Source organism: Aquarana catesbeiana, linkage group LG06, assembly GCF_042186555.1.
Source record: "Aquarana catesbeiana isolate 2022-GZ linkage group LG06, ASM4218655v1, whole genome shotgun sequence".
NCBI classification, from domain to species: Eukaryota; Metazoa; Chordata; class Amphibia; order Anura; family Ranidae; genus Aquarana; species Aquarana catesbeiana.
In genome coordinates, this window is record NC_133329.1 from 412672780 (window position 1) to 412691146 (window position 18367).

Sequence of the window (18367 nt, forward strand, 5' to 3'; positions counted from 1 at the left end):
TCCTATATCCTGGCCTTACCACTTCAATCAGCCCCCAACCCTCTTCATGTATTCCAAATAACAGACCACAAACGCACTTAGGACATGACATTAATTCCCCAGGAGGAGTTTAAACCACGTCAACTAATTTCATCCGTGACTATATAAGCAATCCCTCATTCCCAACAGCCACCACAAAACACATGATCGATCATCGGCTCCCTCTCGGATCAGAACCCAAATAGCCCCACGTTGGGCGCCAAATGTTTTGGATCAGAACAAAAGTCCGATATTGTTATATCTACCCCTGATCAGATTGAATATAAAGCATGCATGCATTCAAGCAACTCAGGCTGACACTACTTAGTTCAGAGTCAAATTACTTTCTCTTTAATAATTCCTCTTTTCAAGACTTTTATATAATTTCGTTAAAATTAAGACACATCAGATAAGATTAAGATACGTCAGATAAGGCTAGCGCATGCAAGCCACAAAACAGCCACAAATATATAAATACATATAGTGACAAAATATTGGCTTTAGCTGGGTGCCCATATGGGGAAGTAACTTTGTTCTTGCAGCGTTCTTGCTTCTTCTGAAATGTTGGTTGGTAACTTTGAGTGTATTCTTAGTAGAGGTGCGATTCTTCTGTTAACTGTCCTTCTGTTAACTCTTCAGTTCCACAGCAGCAAGGGAGGGATAAGCTAAGCTTTGCAAATATCTGAATATGTTTTAAGGTTGATATATGTTAGATATATAAATCTGTATTGGAATAGACATTTCACCATGATCACATTTCTTAATCACATCCATTACAATAGCTATGGACCACCTCTGTACCACTAGCCCACTATTCTGTACAATTACAGACTTTTGTTATGCTCAAACATGGATCTATGTTATTGGTGACTACAGTTCTGCCAATCAGTAGTGCATTGCTTGTATCCACATGCTTTGTTTGAAATACTTCAATAAGAATTTATAGAAAGTGAAAAAAGTTAATGTGTGCCAGGGGTTCTAATGGGTCCCATTCATCAGGGCTTGATACTGTTGGACAACAGAGAATTCTTGGTTTAGCCAAACATTGGACTAGCTTCTTCTTTTTTTTTTTTTTTTAAAGTTCTAATATTTGGCCTTTCTTGTCAATAAATCAACATTTCTTACCTATTCAATCATGTTGTCCCCCAAAAACAGTCATTTGGACTGTTAGGGGCTGACCTATAGACATTAAAGTGTTATAGGTGTATTGGGAGACTGCCATGTAATGTGTATGGGCACATCTAATCTGGAGGTCTACATCATACTCTATCTTGGTCTTCCAGTTCATCCAGATTAATACAGAGTTCTCGCTTCTGTGACCACCAAGAACTTCCAGGGCTGGCAATTTATTTGTATTCTCTTAGCTGGAGCCACCCCACCCTTAATAATGGCTGATAATAAATAACAATATTTTATCAGATGATTAATAAAGATTTGAAAAAAGAATAGAAATTACCGCTTTTTGTATTACGTTGGAGCCTAATTTTGTTTCCTTTGGCATCTCCTGCAGATCTCAGCTCTATAATTACCAATTATTTTACACCAGCGATATCAATATCCACAGAATTTAATTGGTCATTATAAGCTCTTTCCAGCTTGAAGTTTGTCATTTGGTCAAAGGGAATAAATTTGGTGCCTTGGTAATATCCCCACTCCACCTTGTTACCACACAGCTTCGCCTCTCGTTCTCGCGTCTTCTTCTCTTGCACACTTCTTACCATGCTTTCAGTTTTAACGCGGACCTCCAGAACATCCTTGATGCGGCCTGTCACTTTAATGGTGGACTGTGGTGAGTTAAAAATAATATGAACTCCATTGTCCCTTTGAAGCTGAGTCAGAATTTCATGGTCCTTATCATCTAAATCCCGTATCCATTCATTTTCGATAGTATCGACATTCTGATCCTTTGTTACGAGCTTTTGGAGCCAGTCTATGGCTTTTTTCACAGATTCACGGCTTTCTGCACACAGGTCGAAAATGGCCGGCTCAATGTTTTCTCTCAGCTCAAAAACTTTGGATTCTTTGTCCTTTTTATTTTCTTCCTTACCATAATTGTTTTTGACAGATTGGTTTATATTCCAAAAAAAGGGTATTATAAATTGGCATATAATCCATAAAAAAGCCAATATAGAAAGGCTTGTAGTAAAAAAGACGGCTGTTAAAAGAGGATAAAAAATATTGGGATAAGAAACAAAGCAATTTGATTACATAATTCTTGTACTATGTAGAAAGTCAGTAAGCCCTCACTCACATGTCTGTATTATTTTATGTAGTATCTTGCTGGCAGATAGGTCCTTCGTAAAGAAATGTCTGATACGCTGTATGCATGTAACATTAGTGCTAACATTTACATGCATGTATGGTATAGCGAACATAGACCTTGTTGGCCGTCACCGCTGCTCAGGGCTGACATGTAAATATCAACAATGAAAAAGGCAGTGATGGACTACAGCGGATAACACACTATTGATATGAAAAAAAAAGTTAAAAAACTGCGTTAAGATAAAACTAAAACGAACAAATGGCTGCGAAACTAACTTCCAACCATTCAGTTGTTCGGAAGCTGCAATTTACATGTACAACATTAATACAAGAAAAGAATTTGGAAAGAATAAAAAATCGCGCTACCCATGAGGTTCTGACCAAAATAGAACAGAAACGTATATGGACCAAACCTATAACAAGTCCTGTGTAGGAGTGATCATCAATACAAATGTGATAAAAGGTCAAATGAATAAATAAATATCCACAAAGAACTAATTAGTGATAACCAAAAGTGATATAAGTCCACGTAGGATAAATTGATGAAGGTAAACATCAATAATGGTGTAATGAAAAGTCCATAAGTGCACAAAATAAATTAATCTTGAAAAATCAAAACATAAAAGATTATATAAAAATACACCAGTGCACTGTGAAATAAAAATCCATAAATTGTGACTAAGCCGTCCTCAAAATCTATGAGCAGGAAGCTGTGTTGAATCCACCACCAATTCAGCAGGAATACATCCTTACCAGAACACCATGATCCCCCATAACAGAGGATCAAGGAGTGCATGTAATGGACCGCAACTTGGCTCCACAAGACAGCAGGCACGATCACGGGTTCTGGGAGAGCACCTCACAACCAATCAGACCATCGTATGGATATCGTGGTACATAGAAGAAATAAACGCTCCATATAGTGTAAAACCTCCTCTACTGCCACTTCCAGCAATGTCTCCTCTCTACTTCCTCCTGACTCACCTCTCACCCACCACCAGGGAGGCTACTGTACTGGCCAAAGGGGATGCATCCTTGATGGCAGGTATGTACAGTATCCTGTCTCTTAAGCAGCCCGTCCTGGGCCCTTTAAGAGAGGCAGCAGGGGTTAACACAGCAGAGGGCTGATGAAGAGAAAATTGAGAAAAGTTGAGGGAGGATGGGAGTGTGCCTGTTTTTGCGGGACCCGTGTGAAGCTTTGGAAACCCCTGCTGCTGGCTAAGCTCACTGTGGCCTGAACTTTGCTGCTTTGGAGAGTCTCAAAAAGAGTCTATTTCTGTTTTCTTATGGACTGATGTTGACCTGACCAGGAATATTTGCGTTTCCTTATTTTAACATATGTGCTACCAAAGTAACCAAGCAGGTTCACAAAAACAGCCACAATTCCACCCTCCCTCAACTCCAGGGATGAGCTCAGACATGTTTGAATCCTAATTCAGCCTGTTTCAGACAGCTTTTTAGCTGTAGTGCAATCCTGTAAATTGCCATTGTCAGTGTCCAAAAAAGACACTAATATTTTTTTTATGGATGCTAAATGCCTGCTCACCCTCTCATAAATTTGGATCTGTCCTAACAGGCTTTCTAACTGTTGTGCAAACCTGTATGTTATTTCCTTCATCTGTGTCCAAAAAAAAAAAAAACAATTTTCTTTCAATTGCTAAGGACTGGTTCACACCTATGCATTTTTTAGTAAATTTTCAGTTTTGCAGAAACACACTACAGTCCATTTAACATGGTTTCCTATGGATGTAGTTCACATCTGTGCATTTTATGGAAAGGGCCCGGGACTTTTTTTTCTGTTTTTTGGTTTTATAGGCTTCATTGGATCAAAAGCGTGTATTGAAAAACGCAAAATGCACCTGGAATATGCAAACTGCAACCTGTATAGGTGTGAATCAGGCCTAAATGCTTGCTCAGTCTCTCAGAAATTGCGGCCTGTTCAAAAGGCTTTCGAGCTGTGGTGCAAACCTGTATGCTATTTCTATCGTTTGTGTCCAAAGAGACACCAACATATTTTTTTTAAACGTGTATTGCCTGCTCAATCACTCAGAAATTGCGGCCTGTTTAAAAAAGCTTTCTAGCTGCGGTTCCAACCCATATGCTATTTTCATTGTCAGTGTCCAAAAAAGACACTTTATTTTAAAGATACTAAATCCCTGTTCAATGACTCACAAATTGCAGCCTTTCTAGACAGGCTTAATAACTGTGCAGCAAAACTGTTACGCAAATCCTTTATTTTATACAGATGCTAAATGCCTGTTTAAGCTCTTAGGCCCCTTTCACACTAAGGTGCTTCAAAACTGCCCATAAAACGCCGGGTGCTTTTGCTAAACTTTTCAGGTGCTTTTTTAGCGCTCCAAACATGCTCCAAAGATGCTGCTTGCAGGAGTTTTTTCCACCACCACCACACCGCCCCAGTGTGAAAGCATTCATTGATTTCAATGGAAATAGGTTTTCAACAGCTTATCAGGCACTTTTTTTTGCGCTAAAGTGCCTCAGTGTGAAAGGGGTCTTAGAAATTGCAGCCTGTTCAGAAAGGCTTTTTAGCTGTGGTGTAAACCTGTATGCTATTTCCATTCTCAGTGCACAAAAAGACACTTTTATTTTTTATATTTTTACAGATGCTAAATCCCATTCAATCACTCATAATTTGCAGCCTGTCTAGACAGTTAAGCCTGTCTAGAAGAAGAAAAGAAGAAACAAATTTTAGATTTCAAGGTACAATCTGACTTCTCTTTTTCCTTCCAAAAATTTCAGCCTATTTGGTAAAGGCTAATGCCGCGTACACACGACCGGACGTTACGGCATACTTGGTCCGGGGGACCGGAGTCCGTCGGACAATTCGATCGTGTGTGGGCTCCTGCGGACTTTTTTTTCCCCAAAAGTTCGACGGACCTGGAAATGAAACATGTTTCAAATCTTTCCGACGGACTCGAGTTCGGTCGAAAAGTCCGCTAGTCTGTATGCTAGTCCGATGGACAAAAACCGACGCTATCATGGCTATGAACTTCCTTGTTTTAGTCTGGTCGTACGTCATCACGTACGAATCCGTCGGACTTTGGTTGATCGTGTGTAGGCAAGTCCGTTCATTCGGAAAGTCCATCGGAAAGTCTGTCAAAGTCCGCCAGACCTAGTTTGATGAAAAGTCTGCCCGTGTGTATGGGGCATTAAAAGGTATCCTTCAAACATGTTTATTTTTTCAGTCTTCAAACTAAAAAAAATAGCTCCAAATTTTCTCTTTTTGCATGTAATCTGCCCTGTATAGCAGTGTGCTAAAATCCTCAATTTCTTTTTTCGTTTTGGATTTTCTTTTTGATTTTTTCTTCTAGAGACAACGGAAAGGGAGAGGAACCCCTACAAAGTGAGGAGAGCATTTGTCAAAGGAACAGGTCCCTATTGATAGATTTCCCCGCTATTCCTGTTTTGGTTAAAACTGTAATATTTTGGATTTTCCTTTACTTTTTGTCTCAGCAATATTAGTCCTCATCTCCACCCTCTCCTTAGTCCTCATCTCCACCCTCACAAGTAGTGAGGGTGGAACTTCCCATTAGGGACACAAACGTCAATAGACTCCTGGAGTCCACTGGTCCTGTATTAGAAGTTAGGGACATTCAGCACATTGCATCCTTACAATGAAGCACATTGTCTACAGCAGCCTATTTCAACTAGGGTGTCCAGGCATCCCGGGGTGCCTTGAGGTTTCTTCAGGAGCGCCTTGGCAAAATGCCTAAAAATTGCCCAAAAGTGTATACAAGCCAGCAGGTGGATCTACCCTGCCTTTTATTTACACAAAGCCTAGGTTTTTATTGTGTACCATTTCAACCTTCCAGCTACGGGTGCCCTAACAACCAGTGATGTCATCAGTGTTGATAAGAAGGGTTTTGATCCGCTGCACAACATCCTTATTTCACCCTCCCCTGTCCCTCTTCATGAGCACCGGGGTCACATTAGCTGAGTGATAGAGAGAAACTGAGGGACAGAAGAAATACTGCAATGAAAACTATTATTGTTTTTTACATTTTAGAATGGGGTGCCTTGAGACTGTTCATAATTTTAAAGGGTGCCTTGACTGAAAAAAAAGTTGAGAAACACCAGTCTACAGTATATGGAGCCTATAATGTTCCTGTACATATCACGGATATAACTTACATTCGGGTTTTTGTACTTTATTCTGTTCTCCAGCGCTGATGTTTTTCTCCAGCTCAGAGGAAAAAGCCTGAAATCAACAATACAGGATGATATTTCCTATTAAATTGCTCATTACAGTGAAGAACCTACAAAAATCATACAACATTCCGGTTCTTCACTCATCTAACCATAATCACATGAAAACTCTTCATTACCTTTATAGTTTCTGTGTCACTCGGGTGCAGCATGAAATCCACTTGTTTCAGATATTGGAGTTGATTTTTGCTGCTGAACTCAAGAATCTCCTCAGACAATATTGCAGCCACAATGTTCTTGGGATATCCCAGAATTCCAGTTCCAATCACTGGGATTGTGATGGATCTGTACTGTTTTTCTTCTGTGGAACTCAGACAGTAGTTCACAATATTTCTAAGAATCTGTCAACAGATAAGATCAGTTGCTAATACAGGAGGGCGATGGCAAGCAACATTTTATAGATATGGATAGATGTTAAAAATTGATGTTGATTTCGGCGACTTTTTTCAGCCAGACCGCAAATGACGGCGGCTGTGTCTGCTTCCAGAACAGCGTGATGCAGATGTTAGCTTTTTACTTACTATTAGCAAATTATTAATTAGTAAATTATTAATTAAGTGCTAATTACACACATCATTTACTGGCAACATTTAAGGGAGACCAGGTGTGTGAGATAATGCAATCAGGCTTGGAAATATCTACCTCATCTATAAGTGGACTGCGACAATAGCGCTGTCAGGGCCAGGATCTGAACCAGGGACCTCTGCTGCATCTGGCAGTATCTCTTCTTGCTGAGTCACCTGGACATCTCCCTTGACAATGCCTTAAAAGATCCTGCCTTAAACCTTGTTTCTGGTGAAACTTGAACTCTTTGCTCCTCCCATGAACTTCCTATCAAAGACATGCCTGTTTGCCAGATTATTGTGCTCTTCTCAAGCCAATATCTCACTCTTGTCGCTCCTGCTGCCATGCGTATTTTCTCTACCACTTGTTACCCACATGTGGCTTGTTCCTTGACTACGCTTCTGCTTGATCCCAACCTGCAAGGACTTATTTCCGACTTTTGGCCTGTTCACTGACTACACTTCTACTTGATCCCAACTTGCTATAACTACTGAATCCTAAGGTGAACAGTGCCAGGCACTACAACTTATCCACTTCTGTATAAGATTGATATGAGGTTAAGCAAGATAGGGTCACAAAACTGACACCAAAAAACTATGAAAGTCAAGAAGGTCACATTAATGGAAAAAGACACTGGTTATTTTATTTACACAAAACTATATCTTGATGGTTAAAAGCACTCAGTTTAAAAAATTAATTTTCTGTTCTTGGAATGTCCGGGGGATGGGAAATCCAGAGAAAAAAGCAGCAGTCCATCTGATTCTAATAATATATGAGGCAGCTACCCTTTGCCTTCAGGAGACACGGCTTACTAAATCTTCTATTCCTCAACTGAGGTGGTGGGACTACTGTACACAATTCCACTCAGTTCACTCCTCTTATTCCAGAGGGGTGAGCATCTTTATTAGATCTGGAGTGGCTTTCTCTTGTATACAGTCTAAGATAGATGAATTAGGTCGATACATTTTTCTGTATTGCAAGATGGAAAATAGATCTTGCGTAGTGGCAAGTGTATATATTCCTCCCCGTTTCGATGTTTCGATCCTCTGTGGGCTGACTGAGTTTCTCCTAGATAAGCCAGGGGTGCCGGTAATAGTAACAGGGGATTTCAACATGCTAATGGATCACAAATTAGACAGGTTCCCCTCCAGGGATATATACAGGTAATGCAGGGGATGCCGGCTTTCTAATTTTTTGAAAGGACCGGATTGAGAGACATCTGGAGAACACGTAATCCAGAGACCCATCAGTATGCGTGTTTTTCTAAGACACACTCAACTCTTTCCAGGATTGATTTAGTCTTGGGGAATGATGAGATGATGCCCCTGATAAAAAATGTGAATTATAAACCAAGAGGCCTGTTGGACCATTCGCCAGTGACAGTGTCATTATAGTTGGGCGAACGTAATCATCCAGGGGGGTGGAGGTTAAGCCCCTTTTGGATCTAAATGATGGGAGACCCGAATCAGATATTGGTGTCTCTGGGAGAGTTTTTTGACTCGAACCGGGGCACTGCCGCAGAAGGCATAGTTTGGGACACTTTGAAGGCCTTTTTGCAAGGTATAATGATACAACAGATTTCAAAAATTAAAAAACAGACCAAGGATTGGGAGAGACTAATTGGGCAGAGGGTAACAATAGTGGAAGATTGTCACATGTTCAGTTACCTGAGAGGATTTCTCTTTCGTTCATTTCATACCTTCTCAGAAGAACCAGTTGCACCATCCCACTCTGGAACCACAGCATGGATAACAGAAGCACAGGACAGGTTACAGATATCAGTAGCATTTATGGAGCCGTCTTCCACCTGACGAAGATTTAGCTCTGTCCCCATACAATTTACCACCACATCGGTCTACAGAAAGAAGACAGATCATTACTGACAAATCCAATAAGAGTCAGTGGTTAGAGGAGTTACTGACTAAAAGACTACCAGTTACAGTCATGTAAAATAATAAGTATGCCCCATGGAAAATGTTGACTTTTTCAACATATATACAGAGCCATCAGATAAATCTAAAATACTTGAACAGATGACACATAAAACTAACAAGGTGTATTTATTTTCATGATCTAAATTAAAGAAAGTGCAGATTTGTCAAGAGGAAAGAGTAAGTGCACCCTTCCATCTATGACATTACAATCAGATGTTCCATATTAGGTGCCAATGATTAGAACCTCCCTAGAAGGGAATGCAGTTTTGATGAGGGGTTACCACACCCGTCTGGTCAGGGGAATTCCCCAGCACCTGACTGGCTGATATTTTGCTATTTGCTGCAACACTAAATAGTCTATGCATGGATTTTGATACCACCGTTTAGCCTATTTAGTGAGAATACAATATGGGTGATATAAGAGCCTGAACTGCAGATGTCTGTTACAAGGCTGGCATTCAGGGATGATTATATCTCCTGCAATTTTTCCTTCAGATAGGAGATTCTAGACCATTATGTGTGTAAAGACCTGAATCTAAATCTGGGACCACTGCTGTATCTGGCGGTATCTCTTCTTGTTGAGCCACATGAGATGCTGGACAGCTCCCTGGACAATTCCTTGAACAACCTTGCCTTGAACCTTGTTTCTGGTGAACTTTGAACTCTTTGCTCCTCCCATGAACTTCCTATTTAAGCCATGTCTCTGCACTTTCTGTTTGTCAGATTAGTGTGCTCTCTCCAGCCAATATCTCGCTCCTGTCACTCCTGCTGCTGTCCGTATCAGAGCAAAGAGGATATGGATGGAGAATGTGAACATGCTAGAGGAGTTGTTGGAAACTGGAGAAATGATTCAGGAGACATTCATAGACTAAAGACAAGTTACAAGAGACTGCTAGAATTTATTGCTATTGCAGCTGCTTTACAAAATCGCATTTGTGATCACTACAACCCCCTTAAAAATTACTTTTTTGCCACATGATTGATATTTCTTGCAGCAAGATCCATGATAAAAGATAATAAGGTTACCTTAGCTGACTTCATACCAAAGGAACGTCATTACAAACTGACCAAGTCCTTAAAAGGTCACGTTGCTTGCAAGGTGGGAAAGGAAATTGTGTATATCACGCTGACACCAAAACACTTTCAAACAGCAGCCAGCACAGCAATAGACAAATGCAAATCTAACTAGAAATAAAAATATGTGCAGCGACTAAAAATTTTGTACAGCTACAAAATCATGTGTATGTAGAAAACAATATGAAACAATGTGAATGAACACAAAATTAAACTCTAAATCAGTTCATATAGTGTCCTATAAAAGGTGATAAGTCCATAAAGGAATAGTGATGAAAAGGAATAAACTGGATGAAGAGAAAAGAAAACGTGTTCCTCGTGACGTCAGTGTTGAGTGAATATACAATATGAGCACCATCGGTTGTGAGAAGGCTTACCGGAGTGAAGGGACTCAATGAGTCGGCAAGGCTTATGGTGTAAACACCAATACACGGGACATCCGCGCTTGTACTTCTGACCAGAGTGGAAGATGATCCCTCCGTCCAATGGATGGCTCAGATAGGCAATTCAAAGATGTAACCAGCAAGATGGACAGAGTCTGCTCACAATCCTCATGCCCGTGCACTGCACCCACGTCCTCCAGAAGGATGCAACCCCAGCTTACGTCCGTCTCCAGGGAGCCGTTCCTCTTCCAAGTGGATCATAGTCCACTCTGGTCAGAAGTACAAGCGCGGATGTCCCATGTATTGGTGTTTACACCATAAGCCTTGTTGACTCATTGAGCGTATGTTCATTTGAGTCCCTTCACTCCGGTAAGCCTTCTCACAACCGATGGTGGTTGTAATTGTATATTCACTCAACACTGACGTCACAAGGAACACGTTTTATTTTCTCTTCATCCAGTTTATTCCTTTTCTTCACTATTCCTTTATGGACTTATCAACTTTCTTAGGACACTATATGGACTTTTTCAGAGTTTAATTTTGTGTTCATTGTTATTGTTTTCTACATACACATGATTTTGTAGCTGTAAAAAATTTTTAAGCGCTGCACATATTTTTATTTCTTGCTTGCGAGGGGGTTGGCCATTTCCTTCCACAAAAGTCCTCTATACTACAGCCAAAGCTTGGAATTTTCAGTCTTGCCTCAGAGCTGCTAGCATGCAAATGTCTGATCTGGTCATCTGTGCCACGGCACGAAAGAAGACGGGACTCCATGGCAGAAAAGTCATCTTTTGTTAAAGAGTTATAAAGGCAGAAGGTTTTTTATCTTAACGCATTCTATGCATTAAGATAAAAAAAAACCTTCTGTGTGTAGCAGCCTCTCCAGCACCCCCCTATTACCTACCTGAGCCCCTTTCTTTTCCAGCAATGTCCACGATCCCCTCAGCCCACCAGTACACTCCTCCTGATTGGCTGAGACAGAGCAGCGGTGCCATTGGCTCCCACGGCTGTCAATCAAAGTCAGTCAGCCAATCAGTGGAGAGAGGGGGCAGGGCCAGGTTGGGGCTCCGTGTCTGAATGGACATACGGAGCTCTGACTTGGCTTGGGTGCCACCTGTAGCAAGCTGCTGGCTGAGGGGGCACTCAAAAGAGGAAGGAGCCAGGAGCAGCAAAGAGGGACCTGAGAAGAAGAGGATCCAGGCTGCTCTGTGCAAAACCAACTGCACAAAGAAGGTAAGTATAATATGCTTGTTTTTTAAAAAAACAAAAACGAGCCTTTACAATCACTTTAAGTATTCTTGTTATATTTTCTAATGTAGCACACCCCCGTAGGGACTGCAGATAAACTAGATCCCCCACTCCTGCACAGCCGGGCACACCGAATTTTCACAGGCTCCCAGAATCAGAGAACAGTCCGCAGCTTTGTTTTGTTTTTATATTAGAGGGTTAATAACTTGGATAGGGATGGGAAGTTATGAGATGCCCACTTCAGCAAAACTTCAACAAACTTCATGGACATCTTCCTATATACAGCTAAATTGGAAGCTTTACTTTACTTCTGCACACACTTGCTTGCTCCAGCTGAATCACTGCAGAATGATCTGACAGGCTCCCAGTCAGATTAGCAATTTACAAGGCAGGAACTCGTGGCCCCTTTTTGTATAGCACAGATGCAATGAAACAGTTTGTAACTTCCCCTCTGTGGCCACTGATCCCAGCACCACCTCTTCAGGCACTCCCATCCCACCTGTTTGCAGCTGCCCCTTTCACCAGCCCCCTCCTGGCTGCCTTTCCACATCAGTCCACCCGACTGACTCTCTTGAGATCTCTCAGGCAAAGGGTGAAGACTTAAGCACACCATCGGCTTCAGGGAGACTGGCTACATGTGGCAGTCCCCCTTTTGTAAGTCCCCAACAGTGTTGCTCTACTCACTGTCTCTCTCTTGCTCCCATGCCTCCAGGAAAGCTTTCCCTGTGTGTTCTGGCAGGATCCTTACAGCACCCGAGCCCCAGCCCTAAGCAGGACACCCCCCCAGGCTAGGGGGCATCTCTGGGGGCCATCAAAGCCTCCTTAACACTAAATCTCCATCTTCCATACGACCGCCCCTGCTGGCATGGCCCATGTCTATTTATGAAGTGGTCTCAGCCCCCTGCCAGCCTACCCCGAGGATTGGTAAAGGCTCCATAAATATTAAAGGCAGCACCTCCTAACCCTCACCCTCTAGTTCTAGAAGATTCTTCAACCTTCTAAATCAGGGGGAGGCACCAGAGAGCTGCCAGGATGAGTCACCCAGCCCTGAACTTTAGTAAACCTCTGACCCAGATTCCATAGCTTAGGCTTAGCCTGATAATAAGCCATGTTTTACGTATACTAACTTCTAGCACACTAGAGGGTGCTACACTAATATGATTACATTTGTTATCTGTATCTGTCCTTACTTAATTAAATGTTATGCCTACAAGTGTTTGTGTGATCTCTCTTTGCACCTCTCAACAACAACCCCAAAATGTACAATATCACCTAACTGTGATAAAACAGTTGGGCGCCAAGGGTTTAAGATGATGAGAAAACATGTAATGAATAGAACTTACCGTCGCATCTTCAATATCTCCTTGTTTTATATTGATATTCAACCCTTCCCTGGTGGTCACCATTTGGTAATTGACTTTATTCATCATTTCTACTTTCTTTGGAGTCATCGGAATAAGCTGTACAGCTTCAAACTCTTCATTCAAGTATTCAGTAATTGTCTTTAAAACACCTTCATCACTATCCACAAGATGGATGTTTTTGATGGTGTTGGCTCCTTCTTGGTTTTCTGTGTAAAATGTTATGGATTTTACAATGTTTTGGGCACACAGATACGGAGGAACCCCAGAAGCAACAAAGTCACCAACAGAAAGTGCAACAGAGCTTTGACCATTTACTGCAGCCATCTCCAAGCTCTCAGTTATCACTTTCTGTAGAAGGCTCTCAAATTTTGAATTTTCTTTTTTATCCAATTTAGGACCAAATGCATAAATTACCATCTTACACAGTAAATTATTCACATGTGTCAAAACGCACTCTCCCGGCTCCAGCCCCTCTTCCTTCTGAACAATGCGTTCACATTCTTTCTGAAGACTGGGTCCTGCTGCTTTCACCAAAGCCAGTGCTGGTCCCCCAGTGGGCTTTAAATTCTTATTCAAGGCAATTATGACGACATCAGCAATGTGTTGGCACAGGTCCCCTTTATATATAACTATTGTGGCTCCATTCTGGAGTCTAAATTGGTAACGGGGTAAATGTAAATGAGAAATTTTGTCATTTACCTCCTTCTGTAAGTGCATCACACACTTGAATTTGTTCCATACTGTAGTAACATACATATCTTCATTTTCAATAAAGAATTTTTTGACCCCAGGTTTATCAATGTATAAGGTGTCAGGTTATATTTTGGAAATCATTTTTCTTATGCAGGTTTCTGCCTCCTCTACATTGAACTTTGAGCGAGAAAAGGAGTTGAAGTTCTGTTTCTTCACAACCTTCAAATTCTGTATTATTCCATTCCATTCCTGTTTCTTTCTTTCCTCCATAAACTGCAACACCACAAAGTCATGGATCTACTGGTAGGTTTCTTCTGCAGGTAAGGATAGACCAGTGATTACCACCTCATTTCCATCCCTCACAGGGAACTCCTCTATGGAAACTTTCATCCCATCAGCATTAAACTTCTCCTTTAGGAAGCTCTTCAGATTTCTCCACTTCGGACTCTGAGTGACACTTTTATCCTCAACAAAAATCTGCTTACAGGCCAATTCCTTCTTCACAGTTTCTTCACCATTTCTCAGATCTTTATCAGAGTAACCAGTTAACATGACTTCATTATCTTCCACCTGAAAAACTGCTTTTATGTTGTTTTTCATAAGAAGACTACATGACAATTCTCCATTGTCCACTGTCTTTAGAAACTTGATGAGGTGTGGATCGAGGGGAACAGATTTGGACTTCAGACCTTGCTTAATATTGAGAATTTCACATTTGGCAGTGAGAACTTCATCTCTTGGCCCATAGAGTTTGACTGCCTTAGAAGTTCCATCATAACTAACCTTCACGTGTGGAGAATCTTCCAGGATGCTTTTCTCCAGACCATGCGCCATTAATTTATAAGCCTTGGATTCAAAAGGAACCTCATCTTTCACTCTGCTCAGCTGTCTGGTGGTTTCTTCTACCAGTTTTCTGAATATTGGCTTAATCTTTTCAACATCATCTGAAATACCCACAATGAAAGCCTTCTCTGCAGCTAGGTCTGGTTTTATGAGGACTCCATCATATGATGAACTAGACATCTTTTCTTTGATGGCTTCGAACACTGGTGGCTTCAGATCGCACTTTGCGGCTTTATACTTTGAAATAAAAGCATTAAACTCTTTGTGGACATTATCACTCCATGTTGGAACTCTCTTTGCCAAGGTTCGGAGATTACCCGAGAGGGTACTGGGCAAGGACAGTTTGATGACAGGAGTGGGGTGGTCTACATTCGGCCATGTGATATCACAGTAAACATCTGCCATTGCTTGTTCAAAATTTAGTTTTATCTGTTCATCCTTCAAAATAAATGCCAGTATATGTGGACAGATGGGGATTTCTACTGAATCAGGTATTTCTATATGAGGGCCGTCCTTTCCATACAAGCAATGTCCAATGGATGGGTAATATGGGTACACCAATATTGTCTTATTATTGAGCACATGTTGCTTTGTCATCACTGTCTTTAGAACTGCAATAAAAGGAAATATAGTGCTTGATAGTTAGAAGGTATGGGAGGTAACAATATGCACAACTACAATAATAGCAATTTTCAAGTCTTGCCACAGATTCTCAATGTGATTTAGGTCTGGACTGTGACTGGACCATTCTAACACATGAATATGCTTTGATCTAAACTATTCCATTGTAGCTCTGGCTGTATGTTTAGGATCGTTGTCCTGCTGAAAGGTGAACCTCCGCCCCAGTCTCAAGTCTTTTGCAGACTCTAACAGGTTTTCTTCTAAGATTGCCCTGTATTTGGCTCCATCCATCTTCCCATCAACTCTGCCCAGCTTCCCTGTCCCTGCTGAAGAAAAGCATCCCCACCACATGTACCACTTTGTGTTGGTCTATCACATAAAATCCCAATAAAATACATTTACGTTTTTTGGTTGTAACATGACAAAATGTGGAAAATTTCAAGGGGTATGAATACTTTTCCAAGGCACTGTATATGAAGCCTGTATACTGAAGCCAATTACAGTGTGATGCAGCTTCTCCTCCCCCAGCTGTTATGCAGCTGAAGGCAGAGGGAATTTGATCACTTGTAAAAAGGGAAAAAAGGTATTTATAATGTTTTTTTATTTCTTTACAAAAATGTTTTGCCTTTCATTTCTATTTTAAACTGAATGGGTTGTTTTACACTCACTTTAAGTTTTTAGAAATACATTAGAATAGTGATGAAAAAGTCTCACACATTTTCCCACATATATTTTACCAAGCTCTGGGAAGTTAGGCTATTAGAGATTAAAGTATATTACTGTGCAAAAGTTTTAGGCAGTTTTGTTTTAGGCAAAAATGTTGTAAATGAAGAATTCTTTCAGAAATAGAAATGTTTAATGGGTTAACAAAATGGAAAGCAAATGAAGAGAACTCCAAATCCAATCAATATTTGGGGTGAGTGGGGTGGAATGCAGCCCGAAATGTGCAAGGAACCTACACCATGCTTCACAGTTGGCTGCAGACACTCATTATTGTACTGCTCTCCAGCTCTACCCCAACAAACTACCTCCTGCTACCTCCTGCTACAGCCAAAAATTTCACATTTTGACCCATCAGTCTAGAGCACCTGCTGCCTTTTTTCTGCACCCTGGTTCCGATGTTTTCATGAATAGTTGAGTCGCTTAGCCTTGTTTCATATTGTAGCTTTGCCATTTTGGCTGCAAAAATGTGGTCTTTCTCCCATGAAGACCACTTCTGGCCAGACTTCTCCGGACACTAGTACCTGGGTCCCACTGGTTTCCGTTGATGGCACTGCTGGTCATCTTCCAACGTGGAAGGGAAGTAAGCATGATGTGTTTTTCATCTGCTGCATTAGGTTCCTTGGCTGACCACTGTGTCTATGCTCCTCAACTTTGACCATTTCTTTATGCTTCTTCAAAAGAGAACCCCAGTCTGGTTTGAAATCTTTGCCTGGGAGAGACCTTGCCGATGTAGTATAACTACCTTGTGTCTTGTTGCAGTGCTCAATCTTGCCATGGTGTATAACCTGTGACAAACTGTCTTTTACAACCTCACCTTAGTAGCAGAGTTTGGCTGTTCCTCACCCAGTTGTAAGCCTCCTACACAGCTGTTTCTGTTTCAGTTAATGATTGTGTTTCAACCTACATATGAAATTGATGATCAATAGCACCTGCTTGTTATAATTGGTTAATCATATACCTGACTCTAATCCTGCAAAATCCCTGACTTTGTGCAAATGTACAAAGTATGCAAGTTTAAGAAATGATGCTGGTTTAAAGCCAAGGGGTAGCCGCACCAAATAGTGATTTAATTTAGATTTTTCTTCTGGTCACTCACTTTGCATTTTGTAAACTCATAAAAATAAAAAAATAAAATATATGTTTTCGAAAGTATTCTTTCTTTACAGCATTTTTTCACACCTGCCTAAAACTTTTGCACAGCACTGTATACCGCATCTATACCACACCTGTACCGACCTATACTGCATGCTGGTTTATCAACACTGTTCTTAAGTGCGCCAACGCTTCTTAAAGGTCCCCAACTATAGCCAGCAGAAGAACATCATAAAGGACTATGCCTACCAAGCCATTCCACTAGCCTCTACTCATTATTCATTTAATGGCTACCTCTGCCCCATAGAATCCCAATAATAATCCCAATATGTGTCTAGTATAGTCATCAGTAAAGCACCTTGGTAGTATAGTCCCCTGAACGCAGTTAATTAAGCTATAATACTGCCCATTGATGCATTTTGGTGGCCTTGTTACTTTTTTCACTGACCTGGTACAAAGTGTTATTTTATATCTAATGCTTGCCACTGATCACACTGGCCTGGAGGGGGTCCAGGCTGAGACTGCCATTCACACTGTCAGAATTATTGAAGTTAAAAGAACTAAAAAAATTAATTTCTAATGATCAAAATACATTTTTTTTACATGTGGTTTCATAAGCAGATATATTGGTTTGTGCATTTTTTTTATATAACACGCGCCGGCGTATAACACGCACCCCAAGTTTAGGAGGGAATTTTAAGGAAAAAAACTTTTAGGAGGGAAGTTTAAGGGAAAATAACTTACATTTAAATGCCCATCAATGCAGCCTTATCAGTGTCCATCTGCAGCCTTGTCAGTGTCATTGAAGCCTTCTCAGTGCAGCCTTGTCAGTGCAGCCTTGCAGCCATGTCAGTGCAGCCTTGTTAGTGCAGCCTTCCCCAGTGTCCATTGCAGCCTTGCCCCAGTGCAGCCTTGCAGCCATGTCAGTGCAGCCTTGTTAGTGCAGCCTTGTTAGTGCAGCCTTCCCCAGTGTCCATTGCAGCCTTGCCCCAGTGCAGCCTTGTCAGTGCAGCCTTGCCCCAGTGCAGCCTTGCAGCCTTGCCCCAGTGCAGCCTTGCACAGATTTAAATTTGGCACTGTGGAGGGACTGGGCGAAGCCGAGATACACATAGACGAGTGTACTCGCCTCTTCTCGGCTCCGCTTGCAGTCACACCCAGTCCCGCCCTATGATGGACATAACACAGGTCCAATGGCGGGAATGGGCGTGACTGTGAGCGGAGCCGAGAAGAGCCGAGTACACTCGGCTATGTGTATCTCGGCGCGATCGCTCCGCTCACAATCAGCGGAGATCGGTGGAGGGAGCAGCGTATAACACGCACCCAC

At 41.4% G+C, this 18367-nt stretch overlaps 1 pseudogene; it reads right to left on the reverse strand.

Moving 5' to 3' along the window:
- Nucleotides 1–369: 369 nt before the first annotated feature.
- LOC141147301 (protein mono-ADP-ribosyltransferase PARP14-like) overlaps nucleotides 370–18367 on the reverse strand; it is a 52052-nt pseudogene continuing 34054 nt past the window's right edge.